The following is a 26,732-nucleotide window of genomic DNA, read 5'->3' on the forward strand; positions in this document are numbered from 1 at the left end:
CTGCGGGTAGATCTGAGGTTCTGGACTTCTTATGAACTAATTTAAATATCCTCCTGTCTTTACCCCGATCCCTCACACTTGCCTTGAGAGGTACCTGGAAGCTGCCTATTCTTGAATCTTTTTGTGGTTTTGTGTTGATGTCTCAGCTTGATTTCCTCAGAAACATTGCCTTTATGTACTGTATTCTACAGACAATACAATCCCGGGGATGCAGGAGTAAGGAAAATGGGAGGGAGGCAGAGAAGGAGGGAGAGTCAATGTAAACATGCTTTACTGTGCTGGCCACCACTTGGTTCAAGGGCAACTGATCCCTCAGTCTTACAAGACTGACTTTTAAATATGAATGAGTACACTTTAGGACGATCTAGCTGAAGGTGGGAAGAGAGAGGAATGTATCCACTAGTCCCTTGCTCCTTCTGGTCCAAGTTTCACCCCATAGGGGGTTAAATTCCCTGCAGCTCGGAGTTGCTTCTGATGGGCCCTGAGCCAGTCCCGTAGCATGAGTGGGAAAGCTCCAGGGGGGCAGCCTGAGGAGTATAGTGTGGTCGTGAGAGGAGGTGCTGTTGGATTGTGCCTGAATGAATTTGCTTGGATCTCACGTACAGCTAGTCATGGTGCACTGGATGGTGAGGAACAGTGGTGAAAGGCAAGACCAAGACATTGAATAAGCATCTGATACAGGCGGGGACGAGCTTGCCTCTCACCATCCTCCTCACTACAGGAATTTAGGTTTCTCTGCTCTGCTACATCAACTATCTCTTTTCCATCTGCTTTCCAGTTTCTAAAATTATGTCGATATTTCTCACTTGCTGTGCTCTCTACTTCCATGTTTTTGTCCATGTAGACTTATATTTTTTAAATAATTTTCAATAATTTTAGAAAATTTAGTTTTGAGAAGAAATAGATATAAACGAGTGTTTATTCTGTCATGAATCAAGGTCCATAGCCACGTATGTGGAATGATTTTTATGAGCATCTTGGTCTCCTCTACCCATCCTCCATTCATTCTGATACTTAAATTTCCATATTTTTTACTTTTTGTCCCTGATTTGAAAGTAGTCATTTTTGTCTATGTGTGGTAGGGTTCATCACTGAGTTTTCTTGGTCACCTGCTCCATTAGAGAAGGTAACATCTCTTTCAGATATGTGGTAGGGGATTCTAAAAGGCATTCTGAGACAGTGGAACTTTAGCTATGACTCAAGGGGTGCATGTGATTTCCACAGAGGAAAATGGGATGTGGAGGCTGGTAGGACTTGCCAGCATAAAGAAGAGAAAAGTGTAAAGATGGAGAAGTAGGAAAGGGTGCAGTTTGTTCAAAGACTGGCAAGTAGCTTTGACTGACTGGTGTTTGGGGAACTGCAGGATATGCAGTTGGAGAGGTTGCTTGTGGAGGGCCTGAAATGTCAGGTAAAGAGTTGGGACTGTTCTGTATGCAATGTGAGTTTTGGAACAGACCCAATCCTATCAATGCTTTGGGAGGATTAACCCAGCAGTCATGGGCTGGGAGCTAGAAGAGAAAGATCTGGAGGCTGTGAACATCTTGAGGAATGTGGTAAAGATTTTGAAGAGAAACTGGGAGACAGACCTGGAAGACACTCACAGAAGGCTTAAAGTTTTGCTGAGCCATTCTAAGGCCTGAGGGTCAGCTTGCATGTGCTCTCTTCATATGACCAACTTCCTCTCATCCTTCAAGAGTCGATTCAAAGGTCACCTCCTCCAGAAAGCTTTCACTGGCACCGCTCCCTAGGCTGACTCAGGGGTCCCACCTCTGCACTGCCATGATCACCGACAGGGCTTGGATCCACTGTAACACTTCTTAGATTATACTGTAGGTGTGGAAGTTGTCTGAAAGTTCCTTGTGCACAGGGCCTCTGTTTTATTCAACTATGTGTCCCTGAAGATTAGCACAAAGTCTTGCCCATAGTAGATGCTCAATAGATGTTTGTTGAGTTAATGAATGAATAAGTCTAAGGATGCCCTGTTAAAATGTGTTTCCTGACTTTCTCTGGCAAAGGTCCAGCTTGGAGCAGCATCAGGAGCTGGCGTGGTGGTTCTGAGGAGATCAAGGCATTGGGGCTTTAAGACGTCAGAGGGGGCAGTGTTAGACGCTCAACATCATTAATCATTAGAGAAATGCAAATCAAAACTACAATGAGATATCATCTCACACCGATCAGAATGGCCATCATAAAAAAAATCTAGAAACAAATGCTGGAGAGGGTGTGGAGAAAAGGGAACACTCTTGCACTGCTGGTGGGAATGTGAATTGGTACAGCCACTATGGAGAACAGTATGGAGGTTCCTTAAAAAACTAAAAATAGAACTACCATATGACCCAGCAATCCCACTACAGGGCATATACCCTGAGAAAACCATAATTCAAAAAGAGTCATGTACCAAAATGTTCATTGCAGCTCTATTTACAATAGCCAGGAGATGGAAACAACCTAAGTGTTCATCATCGGATGAATGGATAAAGAAGATGTGGCACATATATACAATGGAATATTACTCAGCCATAAAAAGAAACGAAATTGAGTTATTTGTAGTGAGGTGGATGGACCTAGAGTCTGTCATACAGAGTGAAGTAAGTCAGAAAGGGAAAGACAAATACCGCATGCTAACACATTTATATGGAATCTAAGAAAAAACAATGTCATGAAGAACCTAGGGGTAAGACAGGAATAAAGACACAGACCTACTAGAGAATGGACTTGAGGATATGGGGAGGGGAAGGGTAAGCTGCGACGAAGTGAGAGAGTGGCATGGACATATATACACTACTAAACGTAAAATAGATAGCTAGTGGGAAGCAGCCGCATAGCATGGGGAGATCAGCTCGGTGGTTTGTGACCACCTAGAGGGGTGGGATAGGGAGGGTGGGTGGGAGGGAGACGCGAGGGGGAAGGGATATGGGAACATATGTGTGTGTGTGACTGATTCACTTTGTTGTGAAGCAGAAACTAGCACACGACTGTAAAGCAATTATCCTCCAATAAAGATGTAAAAAAACCCCAACAAAACAGACTCCACGGACTCAGTCTAGATCAAGAGGTACTCCTCACAGGCAAAGACGATAGTTGTAATTCTCAATAGCATTTATTGATTACAAGGGAGTATTTCTGTTCCTTGTGTCGTGAGCCTCATGACATCCTCTGAGGTATGGAGGACGTGTATCCTCATATCCACTTTACAGGTGAATCAGTTGAGACTCAGGTCACACAGGAATAATAAATATCAGAGCTAGAACTCAATCTCATGTATCCAACTCATTCAAGTCTCTTTCAGCTTTGTCACACACACACCTGACACACTCACACACTTGGAAGATGCACGGGTGAGCACATACAACCCTGTACTCACAGAAGGGCACACAGATACATAGACCCTGAGACCGGGGGCTGTAACAGGTTATTGCATTCTGGATCTTCCAAAAAGCCATGTCTCTCAGGCTGTCAGGCTGCATAGGCTTCCGGAGAAAGAGGGAGGAAAAATCAAATAATCCCCTTGACAGCAGCTCCCATTCTGTGAAATATGAGGTGAAACAGAATGAAATAAGATCGGGAGTGAGATGACAGGGTTTTTCTCTCTGACGGAAAATGTTCCAAAGCCATTGGCCTGATCGCCACCCATTCATCACCCGCCTCAGCTGGTGCAGACCCTCTCTGCAGGTCTCTTCCCCACCAGAGAGAGAGTCTTTTCAGAAAAGGGATGCTCCTGCCAAATCAGTTCAGAAAAGCACTTGTGTCATGGGTGGGTTTCAGGCCTCCTCTCCACTAGTTTTCCAACTCCACCTGCTAAGTTCCCATTCCAGCATGGCCCTGTTCCCAGCAGCTCCTCTTTCTAGTTCCTATGTCCTATACAGTCGCCACATTCCCAGAGCAACTCTGCATTTCCAGACTTTATTCTCCTATTCCCAGCAGGCCCCCCCCCCATTCTAGAACATTCAATGATCAACAGCAGCCCATTCCTTGGATCACCCTTCATTTCTAGATCATCCCATATTCCAAGCCCTTTCTCTCAGTATTAACTCTGGCTCCCATTTTCAGGACAGCCCCCCATCCTCAGGATCTAATACCCAGTTCAAGGAGTACAGCATGGGTTTCCCAGGTCACTCTCCCAGGCCCCGGCCCCGGCCCCGGCCCATCATGAGCCCAGCCCTGGTTTGTGGGGACTTTGGTGGGTTTCCTGGTCACCACACCTTCCCTCCTGCAAGCCATCTCTTCCCTTTGCCATCATCCCCCACCCCCTGAGGGATGGAGAACCATAGAGCAGCTTGCAAGGCCTAGGGTATGGGGGGCAGTAAGCCACCGAGAATTCAAACAAGTCCAAAAAAATCAGCTCATGCCTCACGAAAAGCTCTTCTAATTTTCTAAAGCTTTGAAGAGGCTATGAAGAGGCTTGGTACTCATTTCTCTGCCTTCTCCTCCCCCTGCCAACCAGGGCAGAGACAGGAGTCATTGCCACTTGCCATTAGGACTAGATATGAGAATTAGCTTCCCCACCTCCAGCTTCCCTCTTTAATCCCTGCTTCTCATATCAATCCTAATCATCCTTCCTGGGGGCCATTTTTATTCCATTATTTACCAGCTAAAAAAAGTCCATACTGGTCCCTAACGCTCTCCTTATAGATCTTTCTTCCTGTATCACAAAACATCCACTCTCCACCATCTGACTACTCTCTTCTGATGTTGGGAGGCCTACTTCTTATCCTCATCTCTTGCACACTAGCACTGTGACCTTGGGAAAGTCACTAAGTCTCTGTGTTCTCACTTAAATTGGGAGGTAATAACCCTTGTCTCTGAGAGAGTGTGTCTGAAAGTGCTGAGCATGAGGTGCCCAGTGACAGGCCTGTCCTCCTCTCCTTGTCTGTGCCATTCCAGCCCGGGCCAGGCAGCTCCCTGCTTCCAATACCTGGCTTGCTCTCTCCTGGCTTCATGCTTCGCCATTGAGAAAGAGGAAACTGCTCAAACCACCTCAAGAAAAACAAGGGCTTTCAGGAAGGATACGCAGGTGTCTCCGAGGGCCCAGGGGGATGAGGGAATGGCGGGGGGCTGGAGGCCAGGGCCCACAAGCCCTCTCCCCATCTGTCTGTGCTCTGTGCTGTGTTGCCTCCTCTCTCCAATTCTACCCTGCCACCCCTGTCGCTCCCTGCAGACAGGCTTTCCTGGCGCAGTGTGCATGCAGCTGAAATGGCCTTCCAGGCTCGCTCCCCACGCTCCCTCAGCCCTGGTGCCGAAAACCAACGAATCCCTGAGTCTCAGCTCCAAACCTGTGGGAGAGAGAATCTGACCAATGTCACGTGTCCCGTTGGCCTCCTGTCCCTCCAGCCACTCTCCCATCCTTTGCACGGTTATCCCCCTTCAGCCTCTTCTGCTCTCCTCCTGTGCCATCTCTCCGGGGGGAGAGCATGGCCGCTCCCATATCTTCAGTGACCACACTGATGATCCCAGACGGCTCGCCTGAGCTCAAGACCCACAAATCCAGTGGTCTGCTTGACTGCTTCATTCTTTGTCTCAAAGGCACTTCTAATTTCATACGTGCCAAGCAAAGCTCATGTTCTTTCCACCCACCCTGCCGCCACCTTCTCGCCATCCAGTTAGGTGCTTTTCCAGTGTTCCACATGTCATTATCCATCCAGGGTCGGCACTCTGTCATCCTTGTCACTGTCCCTTCCTTACTCCCTATATCTAACCCACCAACAAATTTATAGATTTTACTTCCTGAATATCTCTTGATTTAGTCCTCCTCTTTCCATCTTTCTTGACACCTTCCTTGTTCAAGCTCCCATTATCTCTTGACTAGATAACTACTACAGCTTCTTAACTAGTGTCCTCAGAGCCACTTTTGGCCTTTCTCTCATATTCTGGGCATTCTCTGTATTGGGCCGGAAGGAACTTAAAAAAAAAAAAAAGGAAATCTGATCAGATCCTTGCTTAGAATCCCTTAATAAATCCCTCATGAGTTTAGAATAGCTGTAATTATCCTAAATAAAATTATAAGTTATCAAGTATCCTTAAATCAAAAATCTTAAATCCTTGACTTCCTGCCTTTTCTGGCCAGCCTGTCGCTCCAACTTCATCTTTTGGGGGCCTCTCTTTACTCTTTGCTCTCTTTCCATTCCTGCCACACTGGTTTTCTTTTAGTTCAGCCACTGAGAGCAAACTTGATTGGAAAAAACTTTCTGGGCAGCCACTCATGATGGTATATTTTTAAACCATCCATGCCTTGTATTGGTTTCCTCTCCTCCTTTGCCATTCCTTGGCCTTGTTTTCAGTTTCTTAAAAGTGGCAAGCTCTCTCCAATGTTGGGCCTCTACTTGGAAAATTATACCCTCCTACCCCATTATGTTAATTTTTTAAATGTATGTATGTATATATGTATGTATTTATTTATTTTGTTGATTGCAGTGTTTTATTTTATTGAGGTATAGTTCATTTATAATATTGTGTTAGTTTCAGGTGCATGGCAAAGTGATTCAGGTATATATATTCAATTCTTTTCCATTATTGGTTATTATAAGATATGAATATATTCCCCTGTGCTATACAGTAAGTCCTTGTTGTTTATCTATTTTATGTATAGAAGTGTATATCTGTTGATCTCAAACTCCTAATTTATCCCTCCCCCACCCCATTATGTTTAAATCCTACTCAGTCCTCTGCTTTCAGCTAAAATAGTGCTTCTTCGAGGAAAGACTTTCTCGATCCCCCCAGTCAACTTTGTCAAGCACTCTCAGCATCTTGCCCTATAACTGTCTTCCAGAGCGTTCAAGTATCACGGTTGAATTTTATAATTTCATCACCATTTGATTAATATCATTCTCTACTAGAATGTAGTTTAGAGGAAAAGATGTCATGTCTATTAGTTCTCATCGTATCCTCACTGTCTAGCACTGTGTCTTGCATTACTAGGAATTCAATAAAAATGAGCTGCATGCATGAATGTCCCAGCTTGGGCTAGGTCCATGCCTGGTCCCTTCACCTGGAGCTATAGAGATTAGAATCTAAGGGACGGTGGACCCAAGTCTATCAATTTCCCATGGGCAATAGGTACTGACAAGGGCTGGGAAGTTACCCTCTAAATCGTTGGATGCCATACACGTTGGGGGTTTTAAAGGTATTAGAGTCTGGGTATCTCTCTAGATTTTCAAGATGCATAAAATAGCCAATATGAGAATAAAGAGAATATGATAGAAATTGGACTTTAGGAAGAGGACTCATTATTCTTTATGTCCATTGGCACAATGAAGGTTCATTCTCTCATTCAACAAATATTTATTGAGCAGCTACTGTAACCTGGCATATAGTAGAAATCTGCAGAGACGCGCACTGCAATGAAGAGTAGCCCCCGCTCGCTGCAACTAGAGAAAGCCAGTGTGCAGCAACAAAGACCCAATGTAGCCAAAAAAAGAAAAAATTAATTAATTAAAATAAAAAGAAATCTGCAGCAAGCAGGATGCATCTAGATACTATTTGGTATAATTTTTTCCCCACAATTCTGGATCTGTCAAGATTTCCCAATTTGTCAGCCTGACAGTTAAGAATATATTTTCCTTATGAACTCATTTTCTTCTGAGAGTCACCCATCTCTCTCCAATAACACCTCCAACCCTATAAATGCACCCTGCTGCACTGCCAGGTCCCACATTCTGAGCAGCAGAGACAAAGGTGAAACTGCCACTAACTTAAATTTCAGGCTGAAAACACATCCCCTATAAGCCCTCACTCAGGGATTCTCTAGCAGTCTGGGTGGAGGGCGCTTTCCACCAGGGTCACCAAATTTGCATGCCTGAGGAAGGAAGGAAGGAAGGGAGGGAGGGAGGGAGGGAGGAGGGAGGTGGGGAGGGAGGGAAGAAGGGAAAGGAAGGCAAGAAGGCAGGTTCCTTTATTTCTGACCCAGGCTGAGCTGTCCCCACACCTCTACTCACTCTCATAATTGTGATTCCTATAATAAACCTTCCTTTAGAGTGAAGTTGCTCAGAACGTGTGGCTTTTCTTTTCTACAGTCGTGTCTCATTTGTCTTCCCCGTCTGAGGTGAACATCTGTTGAACCAAACTGATAACAATAGGAGAGCTGTTACTGACACAGAGCAGGGGGCATCATCCATTCAGATGCTTAGGAGCTTAGTCCTGGGGATATTTCCTGGATGACGAGGAAGAAAGAGCCAAGTGGGCAGTCTGGGTGATGGGCTGGGAGGAATTCTTAGCTGCTCAGCCCATTAGCTCTTGCTGCATCCCCTTTTGCTTGTCACCCTCCATTTGTTTTCCCTTTGTCTTTAGTCAATTCATATTACTCTGTCTTCCTATCCAGGCGTGATGTTACCTGGTACCGTTCCAATTTCGAACCTGCCTGCATATTAATCTTGACAATGCACCTGTGGTTTCACTCATTCTTACTTCAGCTGCTAATCCAAATGATCCCGTCTGCGCAATGTATTCGTTTGCACCAGGGGAGCTGAGAGGGTCTTGGCACCACCTGCCCTTTGCAACTTTTCTCTTGGAAACTCTTTCTCAGTGTGGTGCCCAGACACCTAAATTGGAATCTCCTGGAAGGCGGTGGTTTGCGGAGTGTGTGGAGGTCTCCACCCCACAGCCAAGGGAATGTGAGTATCTAGGCTGGGGCTCAAGTCTCTGATTTTAACAAGCTTCCCAGGTAATTCTGATGCAGCCTAGGATTGACAACCACTTGGACTGAGAAAATGCTGCAGCGTGATGTAGCGCGGGTGTTGCCAACGTCGTCACTCTTGACGTTTTGTGCAGGGTAACTCTTTGTTGTAGGGGACTGTCCTGTGCATTGTAAGACATTTAGCGGCATCCCTGGCCTCCACCCACTAGATGCCAGTAGCACCCTTTCCCACAGTTAGGACCACCAAAATTGTTTCTTGACATTGCCAAGTGTTCCCTGCAGGGCAAAATCACCCTCAGTTGAGAACCTCTGATGTAGAGGAGAGAGCAGAGGATCTGCAGTTGGACCAAAAGAGTTTGAATCCGGGCTCTACCACTGACTGGCTGAGAAGTTTTGGGCAACCTACTTTGCTTCTCTTTGTTTCTCTTACTTCGCTTCCCAGGAGCCTGGGATGCCTTATCTCCAAGAAGAGGAGGATGATAATACTGGTCTCAAAGCACTGCTGGGATTACTACTGTGAGTACTCAGCAAAGATAACTTTCTATCTTTCCTCCTGGAGAGGATAGTAGCTCTAGCTGGCTGGATGTTTGGAGTTGGGTTGAGAGACAGGAAACCTCTCCCTTCCAGGGACAAGGAAGCATCAACTGGTGGAACAGAAGAATTACTAAGCAGACTGAAGGTAGCTGTAGTCTTGGGGGGAAGAGCAGAGATCAGAGTGGGAGACAGAAGCTGAAGAAGCCCTTAGGTATGCCCAGGCACCTGGTGTTGACCTCCTGCCCCACTGGCTCTGGGGGTCAAGGCCATGATCCAAATCACTGTCTATGTGTGCTCTGCAGCTCCGTGGCATCTTTGACCAACTCTGTGGCCTGCTGTGTGCTCCCAATTTGCTGATGGTCTGCAGGTCTCTGCCTGTGTTTCTCCCTCTCCCTCCTCCGCCTGCCCATCTGGGACCATGCAGGTGCAGACCCCAGGGCTCCTGAAGCCCCTGCCCTGCTGGCCTTCAGCCTGTGGAGCACAGGAAGGTTGCATTGTAAGAAGTGTATTTTTAGCTGCCCTGGCCCCTGATGCCTATTTTTAGCACACAGCAGAGGGCTGGACTGCTTGGCTGTGCTCAGCGGGAGGATGGCAACTGGCTCTTGACTGTCACGCTGCTCTGCCAGCCCAGCCAAGCTGGCTCAGCTTCAGACGAGATAATTACAGTAGTAAATTCTGGATTTCTCAGCTCAGGCTTCACCAAGGCGGTGGTGATTACCATTCAAGAGAGTTCATTTTCCCTGCATAGGATTTGAAACCCTCTGATACCATAGTGCTCCAAGTCTAAGGAATGGAAAAGGAGCCTAGGCTTGCAGGAAATATTGAAGAGCAAAGAAGGGAGACAGAGATAGAAATGGAGACTCAGACAGAGACCCAGGCACCCTGGAGGAGAGAGCGAGAGAGCTAAAAGCAGAGACCAACTGAGAAAGACCAAAGTAGGAGAAGGTTTAGTGATGGATCTGTGGGGACAGAGGCACAGACCAAAAGAGAAGAGAGTAACAGAAAAAGAGAGAGAAGAGAGCAAATACACAGCTGCAATGGCCAGGCTTATTGAAGGTGTCCAGCGTGCTGGGTACGGTTCTGAAATCTTTACTGCATATCTCTTGAAATGTTTACACCACAATACCTGGGTCGTCATTACTGGTTTTTCTCAGGAGCCAGTGAATGGTTAAGCATCTTGCCCAGCATGACACGGAGTGAGTTGTGGAGCCAGGATTTGAGCCCATGGTTGACCTCAGAGCCCACACTTAGCTAGCATGTTCACTGGATGGAACAGGGACATACAGACGCGGGATAGAGGACTGGGGGCAAGATACACATCAGACTGCTACAGTCTGCTGAGCCCTTTGAGGCTAATACCTTGTCTGTTTCCCTGGGAAGACAGCTCTCCGAAATGGGTGCCGTTGATTCAGGTGTCAGGACTGAATTACAGCACTTCCCCCAAAGTGTGTGTCACGCGGATCGGGTCGCTGTGCCACTGCCGAGGCTGCCTGACAAGTTTCACATCAGCCACCAGCTGATCACAGTTCAGCCATTTCTCTGTTTGGAAATACCATCTCCCAGCATGTCATTAAGCTGATTGAACGGGTCAACTTTTCTGAGGACAGGGGTGGGGGCTGAGGGGAGGGAGAGATAATGGCTTTGGATTTGCTTATTGTCGTTAACATCCTGATCTGACACTGCGCACTGCTCTCCTTTGGAACCACCAGATCCCCCAGCCCGGGGCCAAGTGTGCGGATGATAAATACTCTGCGTGGAGAGGAGTTATTCCTGCTAGTGATCTTCGCTGCAGAAAATCTCAGCCCCTGCTGGGAGACCCCCAGTTCATCTTTCTACATGTGTTGAGGCTTCAACCAACAGAGGCAACAAGAAAGCCATTTCCAACAACAAGGGCCTGCCCGACTAGACAGCAGTCCTAAGTCATTCTTCCTGTTCCTGGCTCCCCCCGCCTACTACCCCCCATAGCCATCCATCTCCTGAGCCGGGGGAGCTTTTTACAGAAGCTGTGGCTACTCCTGTCTGTGTGGCCCCTGATTGCCTCTGACCCCCTAAGGAAGAGATCCATGGGGTTATATTATGTTCTATTGTATTTCCTTATATCATATTTCTAAATCAGAATATATGAAGGGTCAGGTCGGTGCTTACGGTGCGATGTCAGGTAGGGTAGGCAGAGAATGGAGACCAGAGCCTCTACGGATCTGTAAGTGTGTTGGGAGAGGGAGAATGTGGAGATCACTTTTGAGGCCTGATGTGCTGGCAAAACATCTGTGTCGTTTGTTGCTCTTGTGGGACCCTTTGCCGACTTGGTGTCACTACCAACAAGGGCAGATGCATTCTAGAACTCCTGCCCTTAGGGACGTGACAGGGTACACGGAGAGGCAGGATACGTGAAGCTGGAGTCCCATCTGCTCAAGCGATTGCCAAGGCACAGTGAACTGGTTATTGAAACATTAAACCACTTCCATACTAGTTGGTAAATAGTATAAATGGCTGAGACCATAAACTTCTATTTGCTGTTGCCCAGAGTTGGCCAAAATGGTGGAGGGCAAATATAGGGGACTCCCAGCAACTGCAGAGAAAACCAAGACCGTGAGCTATACACAGTCTTTTCCGCCTCCTCCAGAGTGGCCCAGCGTTGATGGGACACTGGAACAGGGGCAAGGTAGGCAGGGCTGGTGGCAGCATGGTCAGTGGGACCTACGATGCGTGTCGGGAACTGGGCCGTGTGGGAAGCGTCGGCCTCAGGCGTGCACCCAACCGTGGTGTGACTCCTGCACGAAGCTGCCAACACTGGGGACCTCCTGACTAGCCATTGAATAGGAAAATCACTGGAAGAGTTTGACGCAGTCCCTACATCTGATCATAGTCAGGGCCATCATTTAGCTAGTGACAGCTGCATCAAACAAAATATCACACCAGCAATGTTTAAAAATCAAAAAACAAATAGGATATTATTGACGTGGTCTGATGAGTGGCCTGCAGTACAATTTTCACCACTTAGTAGGTGGTTTTAGCTAGAGAACAACAGGGAATAGATCTAAGATGTTTTTACTTATATACTGACATATGCATTGATTTATATTACTATACTGGCAATCCAGGTATATACACTGCAAGTCCAGGAATAGTTTCAAGGTCCAAACAGCCAACACAAACCCAGTGCCCTGAGACTGCAGCAAGCAGGAAGCAGGGCCCCAGAGAAGGCAGTCACACTCAGAGAAGGCTTCCCTCGAGTCAGGTTTGGAAGGTCAGCAAGAACTTTCTGGGGCAGAATGTTGTGTATGTGAGGACGAGGGAGCAGGCACTTGGCACAGGGCACCTCCCCCTCCTAGAGGGCAGAGCTTGGAACGTTCGGGCTTTGGGCCCAGCTAGTGACTACACTTGACCTCCAGTGGCTCTTTGAAATCGGAGAAAGAAAAGCCTCCTTTGAATCCTTGAAAAGCTGGGAAAAATTAGAGCGGTTACTGCCACCGTAAAGAAGGAAATGGGAAGAGGGGGATAGTGAGAGAGTTCTTAATTAATAGTTTCTTGCGGCTTACTCCTGCTTTGATCACGAGGCTGGTATTTCCGCAGTCTATTACAAACTTCATTAAGTTTATTTGCCTGCTAGGTGCTGCCTTTTCTCCTGTCCCATCCTGTCAAAGATAAATTACTCCAGTGGCTCAGCTAAGCATTGCTACAGACTGGGTGCTGGTGGAGGACACAGGAAGGGAAGCCAGGGTGCAGCCCTGCCGGGGGAAACCAGCAAGTCAAAAGGTTCTCCCGCGTCCGCCTTTTACCACCAAGATGGTGCGACTCATTCAAAGCCAGGCTACCGAGCAGAATTGAATTCAAGGTGCTTTCACACACCCGTGAGGTTTTTCCTGTAGTTAAAAGTGAACCAGATAATGTGGGCCCAAGACTGTACCCAGGCTGGCTAGATGGTAGAGCAAGAAATTTATCATGACAATCATGGAATCTCAGCCCTGGAAAGGATCAGAAAGGTCACCTCCTCCAGCCACTCGTCCGAAGAAGCTGGAGTCCCATCTGCTCAAGCGATTGCCAAGACTACACTTGAACTCCTCTCCAGTGACAGGGAGCTCGCTATTCCAGAGGTAGCTCATTCCATCCTCAGACAGCTCTTACTGAGTCCAAAATCTGTTCCCTCTAACTTCAGGCTTGTGGTCCTACTGCTCTCAATTGAGTCAATATGTTAAAAAAGATAAAAACTAAAATAGCTTCCACAAACCTTATTACATTTGAAGAGAGTCTGTTGTTCCAGGAGTTTTCTCTTAAATCTGGCTAAGAAGCCCCAATTTCTTCACCAGTTCTTCACGTGATGTAAGTCATATCTCCTTAACTATGTCACTCCAAGTGTTGACAAAATACTCCGAGTGTGGCTGGACCAACACAGGGCATTGGTTTTTGTGTCAGCCGTATTACCCTGTAAATGAGCCTTCTGAGACTGACACGTGGACCAATACTACTATGCTACAAGGTGTGCTTATTTCTCGGAGCCAGGAAATAGCTTAACGGCATTGGTAAGGATAGTATTGTATGTTACTGATGCTGATAGCAGATAAACAAACCTCAGAAAACTTAATGAAGTTTGTAATAGACTGTAGAAATATCAGCGTCGTGATCAAAGCGGGAATAAGCCACAAGAAACTATTCATTAAGAACTCTCTCACTATCTCCCTCTTTCCCATTTCCTTCTTTATGGTGCCAGTTTAACTAGGGGATTGTGGCATAGTAAACTGATGATCATTTTTTCAATGGTTTTAAATTATATTAATTAATCCATTAATTGATTATGTTTAAAAGAATGATTTTAGGTATGTACCAAGTCTGCTCAAACCAGAATTAACAGGTAACTTGTTTGCCATCAGGAAAATCACCCAAATAATAAGCTGTTACATGCATGTTAACATATAATAATTGGGTAAAGAATAACTAAGCAATTAATAAGCAAGAATAACTAAGCAATTCATTAATATTTAATGAAATTCATAGCAAATTAGATAGCAAGACTTATTAAATGCCAATTAGCCATATTAGCTACTGACACCTAAGTGATTCAACATACTAATGCTAATTAATTTATTTCTTACAAGCTTAATGACTTAACAAAAGTGTTATTTACATATTTAGAGATTCTTAAAGTCACCAGACGGCCAGCAATAACAGTGTCTGTCTGCGTGGCCGTTTGGAAAAGGAGATCAGGGAAATCGATTAGTGTTTAATTTGGGACCTAGTCTCAGCATCGTTTTTTACTGTATTCTTCTTGGAGAATTGTTTTAGAGAGGAAGAGTGTGCAGAGAGTTTATGCGGAGGTGATCCCAGAGAGCACTGTGAGGGAATGGGAGAGCGAGTCGGAGAAGGGACAGAGCCTATAACCATTGCCTTAATGGGCAGGTTTCTGCTGAAAGCAACCAAAGCTCACTTTCCATGGGACCCTCAGAGAGGTCATATGAAATAAGAGTCAGCGTCATATCCTTAAGGGACGAGAGAGCTCTTCTTACGCTGACTCCCATCTTAGGTTCTGTTTGCCTGGTTCTGTCTGATGGTTCTGTCTGTCTGACCCACTACTATTATGCTGTGTAAGTTTAATGTGAATATTCTTTGAGGGCATCCATTTATTCAGTCACTAAAATGTTTAGAACCCAGCTGCTGGGAAGCCTAGAATGTCTTGGCTACAGAACCCTCTGAACCAGGGGTCCCTCAGGCTGCCAGCACTCTTCATCCTGTTCTCATTCATCCCAGAGTGGCTTTCTCCACATCAGGAACATGGTCTTGAGCTCCAACTGTGGCATGTTTGAGCTCCAAGCCAGGACAAACCAGGACAAAATGGTTCAGAAGTGCTCTCTGTTCTAAGTCTGAAAACCCGGGGAACTGACCCAGGACCAACTTGGGTCAAATGCCCACACCTGGACCAACCCAGGGCACCAGCACCACTGTGGCCACACTCCCAGGAGAAGAGCAGTGGGGGCTGGCTAGTTAATACATTTGTGTAATTCTTGGCATTGAAAAAAACTGCCTTCCAGAATAAGAAATCTTTTTAGTGAGTTAATCAGTTTGGACTCTAAAAATATTGTATTCCATTGGTCTCATCATTCTTAACTCTGCATGAGCTGTTTGCACTAGTTTCTTTACTTATGTGTTGAATTCTCACAGTGACCCCATATGATGTCGGTATTTTTATTCCCAATTAACAGATAAGGATACTGAAACTCTGAGGTTGAGTAAATTGCCTAAGGTTTTCACCCAATCTGTGAATGGTAGAGTCTATCTTCAAACCCAGATTTGCCTGAACTCAAAGTCCGTATTCATTTATTCATTCATGCATTTGTTCATTCATTCATTTGACAGTACTATATAATAGGCACTGTGCTGTGACCTAAAGATACAAAAGACCTTGACACTGTCCCCGCCTTCAAGGGGTTACAGAAGAGCCCCAACAGTGGGAAAAGTGCTAGGGTAGAGATCGACATGGGGTCAATATGTGGACATAGGAAGGACACTGAAGCCAGTCAAGGGTGGAGGTCACCCAGAGGTGGTGACACCCAAGTACAGATCTAAACAATAAGGAGGTGCCCAGCAGGCAAAGGGGTGGGGTAAATGTATTTTAGGCAGAGAGAACAGCTTCAACCAAAGCCTGGGAGAGAAAGCAAGCAAGTGATCTTGTTGAGAGCTTGGAGGGAAGAGGGGGGGAAGCTCAGATATTGAGAGAGGAGAATGCGGAGGTAAGATTATAAAGGGCCTTGAAGGTCTTGGTAAGGAGTTGGACCCATGTTTGTGTCACTTCATCAAAGGGCCTTTGACTCAGTTCTGGATTCTGGCCTGAAGGATATAGTTGGTTGGTAAGATTGTAGAAGTCGACACAGGAGTAGAGGAGTTCTCCCTGAATTTGTAAACCCCCTTCTTCATGTGGGAAAATGGTCTTCAAGATGCCATCCAGTGCAGATGCCCTGTATGACCACACATACGTACAGGGAAAGTATAGGGGAAAACAAGAGGGTGCTGTGTAAGGGCAACAACAAACTTTGGTACAAGTCTAGGCTCTGCTATTTACCAAATGTGACATTGGGCAAATTTCTTAAGCTCTTTCTTATCCGTAAAATAGAAGACTGGGCAGGGCTATTATGAGAATTAGGTTAGAAATGTAAAAGTACCTGACCCCTGGCAATAAACTCAATAGATTTTAGTCGCCTTTTCACAACCTTTCCAGCATTCGGAAATCACAATGCGTACACACCAATAATTGTCTACATATATAACAGGAAAACTATACAACTGCATCTTTAAACATTAGAAGACAATAATTGTTTGCCTATAAAGCCTGTTCTCCGGGCTCCAGGTTAAATATTAGTCCCCCCCTCACCAAGTCATTCTTCATATGACATGCTTTCTAGACCCTCACCATGCTGAACATCTTCTGAATAATTTCTAGTTGGTAGTTGTTCCCCCCACAGGTGTCTTGGCTGCAGCTGGACCAGAGTCTGGATGTAGCTTGAGGAGAATAGAGCACAGCCAGGCCATCACAGCCCTTGTTCCGAGTTCCACATTCCTACTGGAGTGGCCTCTGCTACCTTCTCAGCAGCTACATCTAAGTGGAAGTACACGTGGAATTTGTGACCGACTCTAACTTGCTTGTCCACCTTGCCTCCCCTCCTCCCACCACCCTGGGTCTTGCTCATTTAACCTACGAAACTGCCAGGCTCTGAGGAGAGGATCAGTGTTGTTCAATGTGGCAACAGCTCCACGCCAGTGCACAGTGTCGGGCTTTTACGTAACGTGGAGCCAGTGTGGTGTTGTGGAAAGTGAATCAAACATCGAATCAGCTGGATCTGTGTTCAATGTCAGCTTTGAAATATAGGTCATAAAACCATAGGCAATTTAGTTAACATCTTTGAGGCTTAATTTTGCCATCTAAAAATAAATAGAGTAGGATTGTTGTAAGAATTAAACAGGTTGTGGATGGAAAACTTCTGGCACATGTAGGCATTCAAGAAGTCTTTGCCTTTCTCTGTACTTTGCCTTAGGCTCTGGGATACAAAGCTGAGGCTCAGTTTCTCACCTAGAAGGAAAATAGACCTAAATTTAATAAAATGTACTAGGTATGGTGATAGAGGTCAGCACAGGGAGCTGTAGGCTTGACCTGTAGCAGGTTCTTAGTAAGCTTTGGACAAACAAATAAATATTTCTGCCATCAATCCAGGTATCCCAAATCTTGTACTTAAACAATTAGTTTTGAAGAAATCTAAAAGTAGGGCTTGGATTTCCCTGGCGGTCCAGGGGTTAAGACTCCTTGCTTCCATTGCAAGGGGCATGGGTTCGATACCTGGTCAGGGAACTAAGATCCTGCATGCCGCATGGCATGGCCAAAAAAAAAAAAAAAAAAAAAAAAAGGTAGGGCTTAAGATTTAACAGGTTAGATTGATCCAATTGGTTTTAACCATGTTCCATCCTGTTAGAATATTTTTAGAGTCATTATTCTATCATATAATACATTTCTATTGCATTCAGATTTGTGTCACCTAAAGGTCTGGCATCTCATCCAATTTATTACAAACGTGTTGACCAGGATGGCACAGGAGAGAGACCTGTGGCAACCCACTAGAGACTTCCCTCCAGGATGTTTCTTTGTGCCTAGGATATCTGGGCATTGAAAAAGCTACTGGAAAAACTCTCTGCAGATGCTGTTAGAAGTCCTTTCCCCAGCCTGGTGTGTGGCCAAGCAGACATAACTTCTAAGCAATGGTAACTCTCAGTCAGCCTCCTGGTTAAACCGTAAGTCAAAGGGGCTGGACATGCCTCCTCCAGTTGCCATCAACTTGCAGAGAACGTTGTACACTCTATCTTTTCCTGATCCGCTTGTCACACTGCTGCTGGAGGGATCCGTAATTAAACTGACTATGTCACTTACTTGCTTAAAACCCTTCTGGAGTGGATTGCCTGAAACATGAACTCCAAGCTTCTTAAACAGTACAAAAGGCCCTCCAGGGCTTAGCTCCTGTATATTTCTCTGTCGTATTTCCTGACACTCCATTCTTCATAATTTAAGCTCCTGAAATCCTTAATTAGTCACTTACCCACATAGATCTCAATATTCTATTGCCACACTTTTGTTCATGCATCCTTCTGCATGGGATGCCTTCCCCTCTGCCTGCCCCCTCTGCCTTGTCTCTTCCACTCAGTCTTCCAAATCAGGGGAAAATTCCTTTGCCCACCACGTGAATCTGGGACTGGGTTAGATGGCTCTTTTAGTATCTCCTATACTCCTAATAGAGCATAATCTATTATTGACGCACTTAGTACACTGATGCTAACCATTTGTCCTACTAGACTCAAAGCACCTTGCATTGAAGAACCATGTTTCAGTTATCTGAGAATTTCCAGCTACTATCTTCAGACCCAGTACATGGTCGATGTGCAATACATACTTGTTGAAGTGTACGTATGTTCTCAGAGCATTTTTACTAAGTTCTAATTATTTTCTTGAGAATTGGAATAGAGAGAGTTTTTAGGTGGAAACAGGCCTAGAGAGGTTGAGTGACTTGCCTAAGTTCTCCCAGCTGGGATTAGAGTTTAACTTGACCTCCTAACCCATAATGTCCACCAATAGCAGTACTGCCTTCTTGCCTCTGTAATATCCAGAACTTATCCAGAACTGCATGTATTTATGTCCCTGGCTTACCTGGGAATGCTCAGGTACTATTTGGAGAGTGGAAGTGAATTTACATAAATGACAGGCCACTGAGTTTTTTTCTGGCAAGGGTGTTTTCACCCAAATGGAGTATTCCTGGAGACATTTTGCCTTATCCTACTGGAATGTGTCTTATTAGTAAGATTTTAGACACTCTGACAACTGGCATAGGAAATACCACCAAGAAATGGATCTTTCAGTGACTGTGAAATCACACAGTATATGTAACTGTCTTCTCCAGCTACCTGTAGAGAAATTCTAGGTAGTTTTGTGGAGCTGGAGTCATGCTAAGTCTAAAGGTTGGAGAACATGTTGGAGGACTGACAAGGGGGACGAGAAGGATGAGCTGGGGAGGAGAGAGCCCTGGTATATGGCCTTTTAGAGTGAAAGTCAAAGGTTGCACCCATTCCTCCCAAAGATTTACAGGAAAGATGGGCTACAGACGAAACCTCATACCCGTTTAATGTAGGCTGCACCACAGATCTCTTAAGGATACCGAGCACAAATGAATTGCCCTCTATGGAGCAACGGTTGCCACGCAGATAGAATATTTATGAGGTGGCCCCTTGCATCTTCAAGGCAGGCTTTGAATTCAGGATTTTTTCCATGGCAGAGCTTTTGATTACAGCCTGGGGCTGCTTCTAACTTTGTCACTGAAGGCAGCTTTAGTCCTGCTTGTCCCCTCGCTCTGATGTAAACCAGGAACAGAAGGCTGCCCTGGGAGCAGCTGGCCATCACCTTCTAGTAGGAAGCAGAGTTCAGAGCCCATGGACTCCTGGCCAGGAGAGTTCAGATGCTCAGCCCTATGTGGAGGATGCCAGGCAGAAATGAAGTCTGAAGAGAGAGTGAGGTGAAAAGAGCACAGGGCAGAGCCTGTGTCGATCACTCAAAACCAAAGGCATTACATGGGATGCTGCACTTGTATCTTCAGGCTGGCAAAGGCACCTCAGGGACTGGCTATAACATGAAGACAGACTGTTGGAGAATAGCTTCTCTCTCTGTGTCTGCACCCTACCGCACCCACAAACCTCAGTGGTTGCCCAGTCCCCTGGTCTCCTGAGAGGTGAGTCACCCTCATGTCATAATTCAGGTGCTTATCTCCATGTCTTGTATGCTGAATTTCTCCCAGCAGGAAACGCCTCTGGGACTTACAAGTCCTGCTGGCAGTGCCCCGGGAGGCAGCTGGAGTGGGAGCTCACCCTTATTCAGACTTGTTCCCTCCTATTTCAGCTCAGCCTCTCAGGACTGCCTTACTTTTGTGCCCTCCAATCCCACTCCTATCCCCCCAACAAAACTTGGAAATGGATGGGGTCTTCCTGCTCAGGACCTGGGATAGCTCCAAACCCATCCAGCCTCCTTAGAAATGCAGTTACTTCCTAGGGTGGCACTCCTACTTGATGGGGCTCCTAGGCTGTGCTTTAGGCACCCCCTCCCCCAATATGTGCCCTGCTTACCAAGGGCACACGGCTGGAGTCTTCCTTGCCCTCCACTCCCAAGTCTTGTCTGAACATGGCCCATGGGGCCCAGGAAGCAGTGTGATTTTATGATTAAGGAAGGAATCTTCTATCCTATCATTCCTTCCGTCTCCCCTACTATTTACTCTTTACTGCTTCACTCTGCCTCAGTTTCCCTGATAAGCTTGGCCAACAGCCTCTCACAGGCTTAGATTCTACAGATTATAGGTTGGGTGTGAAATGTACTCGTTATCGTTTTGGAAGGAGTAGGAAGAGGTGGAAAGTGCAGTCATGGCTTGACATGATTAAACACTTCCCAGGACAGCACAAATGGGCAGTCAACCCTGATGTCTTTTTTAAGGCCCCTCCTTCCCTGCCTATGGGCAGAACAGGGTTCACACATTCCAAAGGCAAAATGTGTTGCACCTCCTATGTTGGGAACACATGTGTGGAGATGGAAAGATGCTAAGGAGAGAGAAGGAAAGTGGCAGAGTGAGAAACAGGTTTCCAGGCTCAGAACTGGTCTGTCTGCAAATGCCTTCAGGTCACAGAAGAATGAAAAGGGAATGTTGCAGGGCAGGGGGCGGGAGGGTCTGAGCCCCTGGAATCCCACTCGTGGTCTTGCCTAATGTTTATTGGCTGAGCGCCCTACACATGCTGTACACACGTTGTCTCCCATAATCCTGACAAAGACTGTTGAGAAAGGCATCATCATGCCCAGGTGCTGGTGGCTTAGCAGGGAGGAGTGAGAGGTGATTTTAAGAAACATCAGTATAACGATAACAAGCCCCTCACCTTCTAGAGCCTTTGCAATTTACAAAGCACTTTTATATCTTTTTTTCCCGTCCTCATGACAACCCTGCGAAATACTCAGGGAAGGCACGTCCATGTCCATCTTACAGATTTAACTATGCATTTCTTGAATCCCACTGTACTGGATGCAGAAGAATATTTCCTCTTCCAAGAGTCTGTGGTTCAGGTGATGTTTTCCACAGAGCAAGCAGGGTAAATCCTACAACAAAGATTAATCGGGCACAATGTCCAAAACTTCAGACTGCTGTTAGGGCCTCACATCCCAAGAAAGGCTGGAAAATTGAAGTTAAATAAAGTCAAAGCATGGAAATCGGCCCCTCACATTTCTCTAAGCAATCTCAACTACAGCCTCATGCAATACTTCCCACAAACACCTGATATAGCGTGCGGACTCAGAAAGATAAAGGGCGTCACCGAAAGATGCACAGCTACTAGTGGCTGGGAGGACAAACACGCAAGTCTTTCGTATCCTGGTGCAATCATTTTTCCGTGCTGACACTATGTTTCCTGAATGGTCAGGGGCCCTTATACTGACCAAGGCCCAATGTCCTTAGGATAGTGACTTTTGTCCTGTTAGGGGCAGCTTTAGTTATTGTGCTTCTCCCTTTATTCCTTTCCCCGCCTTATCCACTGCTACTGCCTCCACAGATGGCCGGGGTCCTCGTGATGCCCCAGTTTGCCTTGAGCCCTTCCTAAGCTGCCTCAGCAGGCATCCTTCTCAGGCAGGCTACGGGCCCTGGGCTCGGCTCTCTGAGAATGCACAGATGTTGGTGCTGGGGTCTAGGGCCTGACCCACTGGCAGCCACAGTCAATGCTGAGGTCTGAGTTTGGGTCTTAAAGAGGCATGTACTTCTGCCAACCCTGCCTTCCTCCACTGTAATTAAGCTTGGGGACCAGAGCTTTCAGGGCCTTACAGATGCATATCATCTATGGTCAGAGATTTCTAAAGGATTTTATTGCTTCGTGTTTGTTTCTGCTCATCCTTACTGGGTTTTAAGACTCCAGATGTCTTTGGGGCTCAACCCTTGATTGTGAGTGGGAGCAAAGTAAAAATGAGACAGACTGCTTAGGGAGGACGGGGGGCAATTAAGGATTAAGATGAGTAAGTGGGGAAGACAGACATCTTACCCTCTTGTCAGGGCTAAATTAAACATCTGCCTTGCCTGATGACTCTTGTAGCATCCTAGAGGAGAGAGAGAGGGGTGGGAGAGAAGGTGTTTTGTCATTAGTAGGACTATTGTAACAGTTTTCAGCTAATTCTCAGGCTTTTTAGGAAGGCAATCATGGAATCTGCAAATTGTGATAATCATGCTCTTGCTTTTCAATATTTACTACTTTTACCTACCTTGGTAAATTATTTAACCTTTCAGTGACTTGTTTCCTTATCTGTAGAATGGGTATAATGATGGTGCCACCCCCAATGGTATCAATAACCAAAGGGTTATTGTATGAATTAAGCAAGACCGGAAAAGCACTTGAAGCAGTGCCTAAACTACAGTAAGCATACGATAAAATTTTAGTTATTTTTATTATTATTTGCACATCATGTTTTATTTAATTAGCTAGGGCTTTCAAACAGTGATACGTAATCGTGGTGATAACAGGAATCCTTATACTGTTTCTGAAACTTAGTGGGGCTTTATCTAAGACATTATAATCAAGTATGATGTTGACTATTAGTGTGAGACGAAAAGAAAAAAGAAGCTTTCTGAATCTTCTTAGGGTGTATCTTCCATCCTTTGGAGCACATATGACTAACCAAGGCCTCCTGTATATCAGCTGCCTCTTGCTCACACAGTTTAATCAGCATGATGTCATCAATGAAATGGATCAATGTGATGTTCTGTGGCATGACCGGAATTTTCCAGATCTCCTTGGGCTATATTATGACAGAAGGTAGCAGAGTAAAACAGGCCAGGGCAAAACTGAAAATTAATATGGTCTGTTCCATGGAAGTGTGAACTGTTTCTGATTCTCTTTCTTTGTTGAGGCAGACGAGAATGTATTTGCCATATACATTCATTTGTATTCTTTTTTAGATTCTACATATAAGTGATATCATGCAGTATTTGTCAGACTCACAGATATAGAGAACAAGCTAGTGGCTACCAGTGGGGAGGGGGGTGGTCAGAGAGGGGTAGGGGATTAAGAGACGAAAACTACTATCTGTAAAGTAGATAAGCAACAAGGATATAACGTACAGCACAGGGAATTATAGCCATAAGCTTGTAATAATTTTAAGTGGAATATAATCTATAAAAAATCATATACCTGAAACTAATATAATATTGTAAATCAACTATACTTAAAACAGAAAGAATGCATTTGCCAAATCAGTGGGCGCATACTCCGTGCCTGAGACCTTAGTACCCTGCTCTGGCAAAGACATTTGACACAGCAGCTGGGGCTGGGTCTACCACTTGGGTGAGCCTGTGGGAGTCCACAGTCATTCTCTAGGATGCATCCAGTTTCTCCCGGGGTCAGACCGGAGAGTTAAATAGAAATATGAAAGGCACTACCATGCCTGCATCAGTTAATCTTTGCCATTACTCCAGGGATGCTATCTTATTTCTTATTTACTATGTTGGCCAAAAGGGAGCAGTTTCAAAGACTTCCTCTTGGTCCTCCCCTGATATTAGCTCTTACCTCATAGGCCAGGAACCCACTGTGGAAATTACTCCAACTGCCAGTTACATCAATCCCAATGATACACTCAGTGATCTGGGAAATGACCACCAGGTGGGCCTACGTACCTCCCAGCTCATACATGATGAAGGTACGGAGCTGACTTGGCTAGGACAGGGTTACCTCCCAATAAACCCATCATCAGTTGAAAATATCATAAGTCAAAAATGCACTTAAAACCCCTAACCTACAGAATATCATAGCTTAGCCTAGCCTAACTTAAATGTGCTCAGTCCACTTACATTAGCCCATCGTTGGGCCAAATCGTCTAACACAAAGACTGTTTTATAATAAGAGTGTTGAATATCTCACATACAGGCATATCTTGTTTTATTGTGCTTCACTTTAATGCACTTGGTAGATACTGTGTTTTTTACAAACTGAAGGTCTGTGGTAATCCTCCATTGGGCAAGTACCAGTGCCATTTTTCTGACAGCATTTGCTCACTCTGTGTCTCTGTGTCACACTTTGGTAATTGTTGCAATATTTCAAACTTTATTATTATTATAATATTTGTTATGGTGATCTTTGACCAGAGATCTTTGATGTTACTTTTGCAAAAAGATAATGACTTGCTGAAGGCTCAGATGATGGTTAGCATTATTTAGCCACAAAGTATTTTAAAATTAAAGTATGCACATTGTTTTTTTAGACATAATGCTATTGCACACTTAATAGACTACAGTATAGTATAAACATAACTTTTATGTGCACTGGAAAAGCAAAAAAACTGTGATACACTTTATTGTGATACCTGCTTTATTGCAATATCTAGAACCAAACCCACAATATCACTGAGGTATGTCTGTAATCTATTGAATACTGTACTGAAAACAAAAAACAGAATGATTATAAGGGTACAGAATGGGTGCAACTGTGTCATTTGTTTACCCTCATGTGGCCGACTGGGCCTGTGTCTCACTGCTGCTGTCCGGCATCATGTGAGAATGTGGTACCATGGATCACGAGCATGGTAAAGGATCAAAATTCAAAGTGTGGTTCCTACTAAATGCGTATTGCGTTTGCACTGTTGTAAAGTCAGAAAGTTGTCAGTTGAACCATGGTAAGTCAGGAACCATCTGTATAGCTCTGGGTGTCATTGTTAACTTGGACCTAGTGTCCAGTGGTCCTCGAAGTGTCTGGGTATTTACAATTTTCCACGGCGTAGATACTCAAGTAAATGTCTATGGGTCCTTTTGGGGGAAGGACTGAGGGAGTCTTCAAGGGGGTGATTTTTTTTTTTTTTTTTTTTTTTTTTACGGTATGCGGGCCTCTCACTGCTGTGGCCTCTGCCATTGCAGAGCACAGGCTCCGGATGGCAGGCTCAGCGGCCATGGCTCACGGGCGCAGCCGCTCTGCGGCACACGGGATCCTCCCGGACCGGGGCACGAACCCGTGTCCCCTGCATCGGCAGGCGGACTCTCAACCACTGCGCCACCGGGGAAGCCCGAGGGAGTCTTTATGGCATGTACTTGCCATGTTGTTATAGGCTCCTTCATCCTGGGGTCCCGCCCACATCATCAGAGAATTTCCAGATCTGAAAATTGGCTCTGCAAGGAATCATGACATTTGACTGGAGCAACTGACCTCCTCCTCCTCCTGATAGCAGTTCTTACCTCCTTTTGATCGCGTATGTTAAGCAGAGCCCTTTTGGCTGCCCACCTGTGCTGCCTCTAGGAGCACCATGTTTTGTACTCGCTACATGTAGGATACTCTAGCTGTCACCCCGACTGTGCCAGTCATTATAGTAATTGCAACTTTCTGGCTTCTGGTGGTTAAACACTGTCACCTAATTCTATTGCTTGGACTGAGGGTACTTGGAGGACATCACTCTCACTGCTAATCAACCAAGCTCTATGACTTCTTCTCTTACCGTTAGCCCTGGCCTGCAGAGGGGAGCCACAACTGAACTTTAGAGTGACACAGGCACCCCTGTCACAAGTACACTCCTGCTGGCCTGAGCCCTCCCAAGTCATATAATCCTTGAGTGGGTCTTCTGGCCTCACTTCCCTAAGTCTTTTATCCTTGCTTCCATCTGCCACAGCAATTTATGCATTTCAACTTGCTCAGTGTGGGCCTTCACTTTTTTCTAAGCTTCTAAGAGTCACCCCAGTAGATAGTTTGTCCTGTCCCCTGGAGTCCTCACCAGGGTGTTAAATTTCATTTCCTGAGAGAGTGCCCCAAAGTCAACATCTCTTTGTGCATCCAGCCTTATGTCCCCTTGAACATGCATCCTAAAAATTCAACCCTGTGGGTACTTCCTCGATTCCTGCCTGAACACATTAGCTGATTCTCATGGCTCCTTCAGAGTACAATCTCTTTCCTCCCTTCTCGGGCCCATCATTTCCCCAGCTGGTCATGCTGAGATTTACCCTTAGTTATCAGAATGGCAGCCAGGAGGAAGTAGGGACAGCTCTTGAAGGGTGGCCTTGTTGTCTTGTATGAGAGAGGCCTCTGCAATATCTTCCCATGTGGGGGAAGTCCCAGCTCTAAATAGGGAAGGGGGGCCACTCTGCTGGATCTGAGGGTTAAAGGGAGGCTGCAGAGACACAGTCCTCTAAGGTGTCTACCTAAATGCCTCAGTGTCCCAGGTTTTCCCAGGAAGGGCCTTAACCTCAGCATAACAGAACTGCCTTGGCCGAGCCATTAAATTGTCTTTGAAACCACATGACCCTAACTACGAGCTCCTGAGTTGGATCCATTGTCCCACTGTAGAAGATAAGGGCCTCTACCAAAGAAACCCCTGGTTCTCAAACTGAGTTTTTAAGGGTTAACCCTCAGGTATGCCGAGTGCCTCTGTAGGACAACAATGCAGCTTTGTAATAACCAGCCAATCCCCCTGATCTTGTATGCCTTGCTCCTCTGCACCCTTTAGATGCCAGGATGTTCCTCTCCCTTGAGATGTTTTCCCAGGTCAGCACTGTGAAATTTT

Source organism: Leucopleurus acutus, assembly GCF_964270905.1.
Source record: "Leucopleurus acutus genome assembly, chromosome: 2".
NCBI lineage: Eukaryota > Metazoa > Chordata > Mammalia > Artiodactyla > Delphinidae > Leucopleurus > Leucopleurus acutus.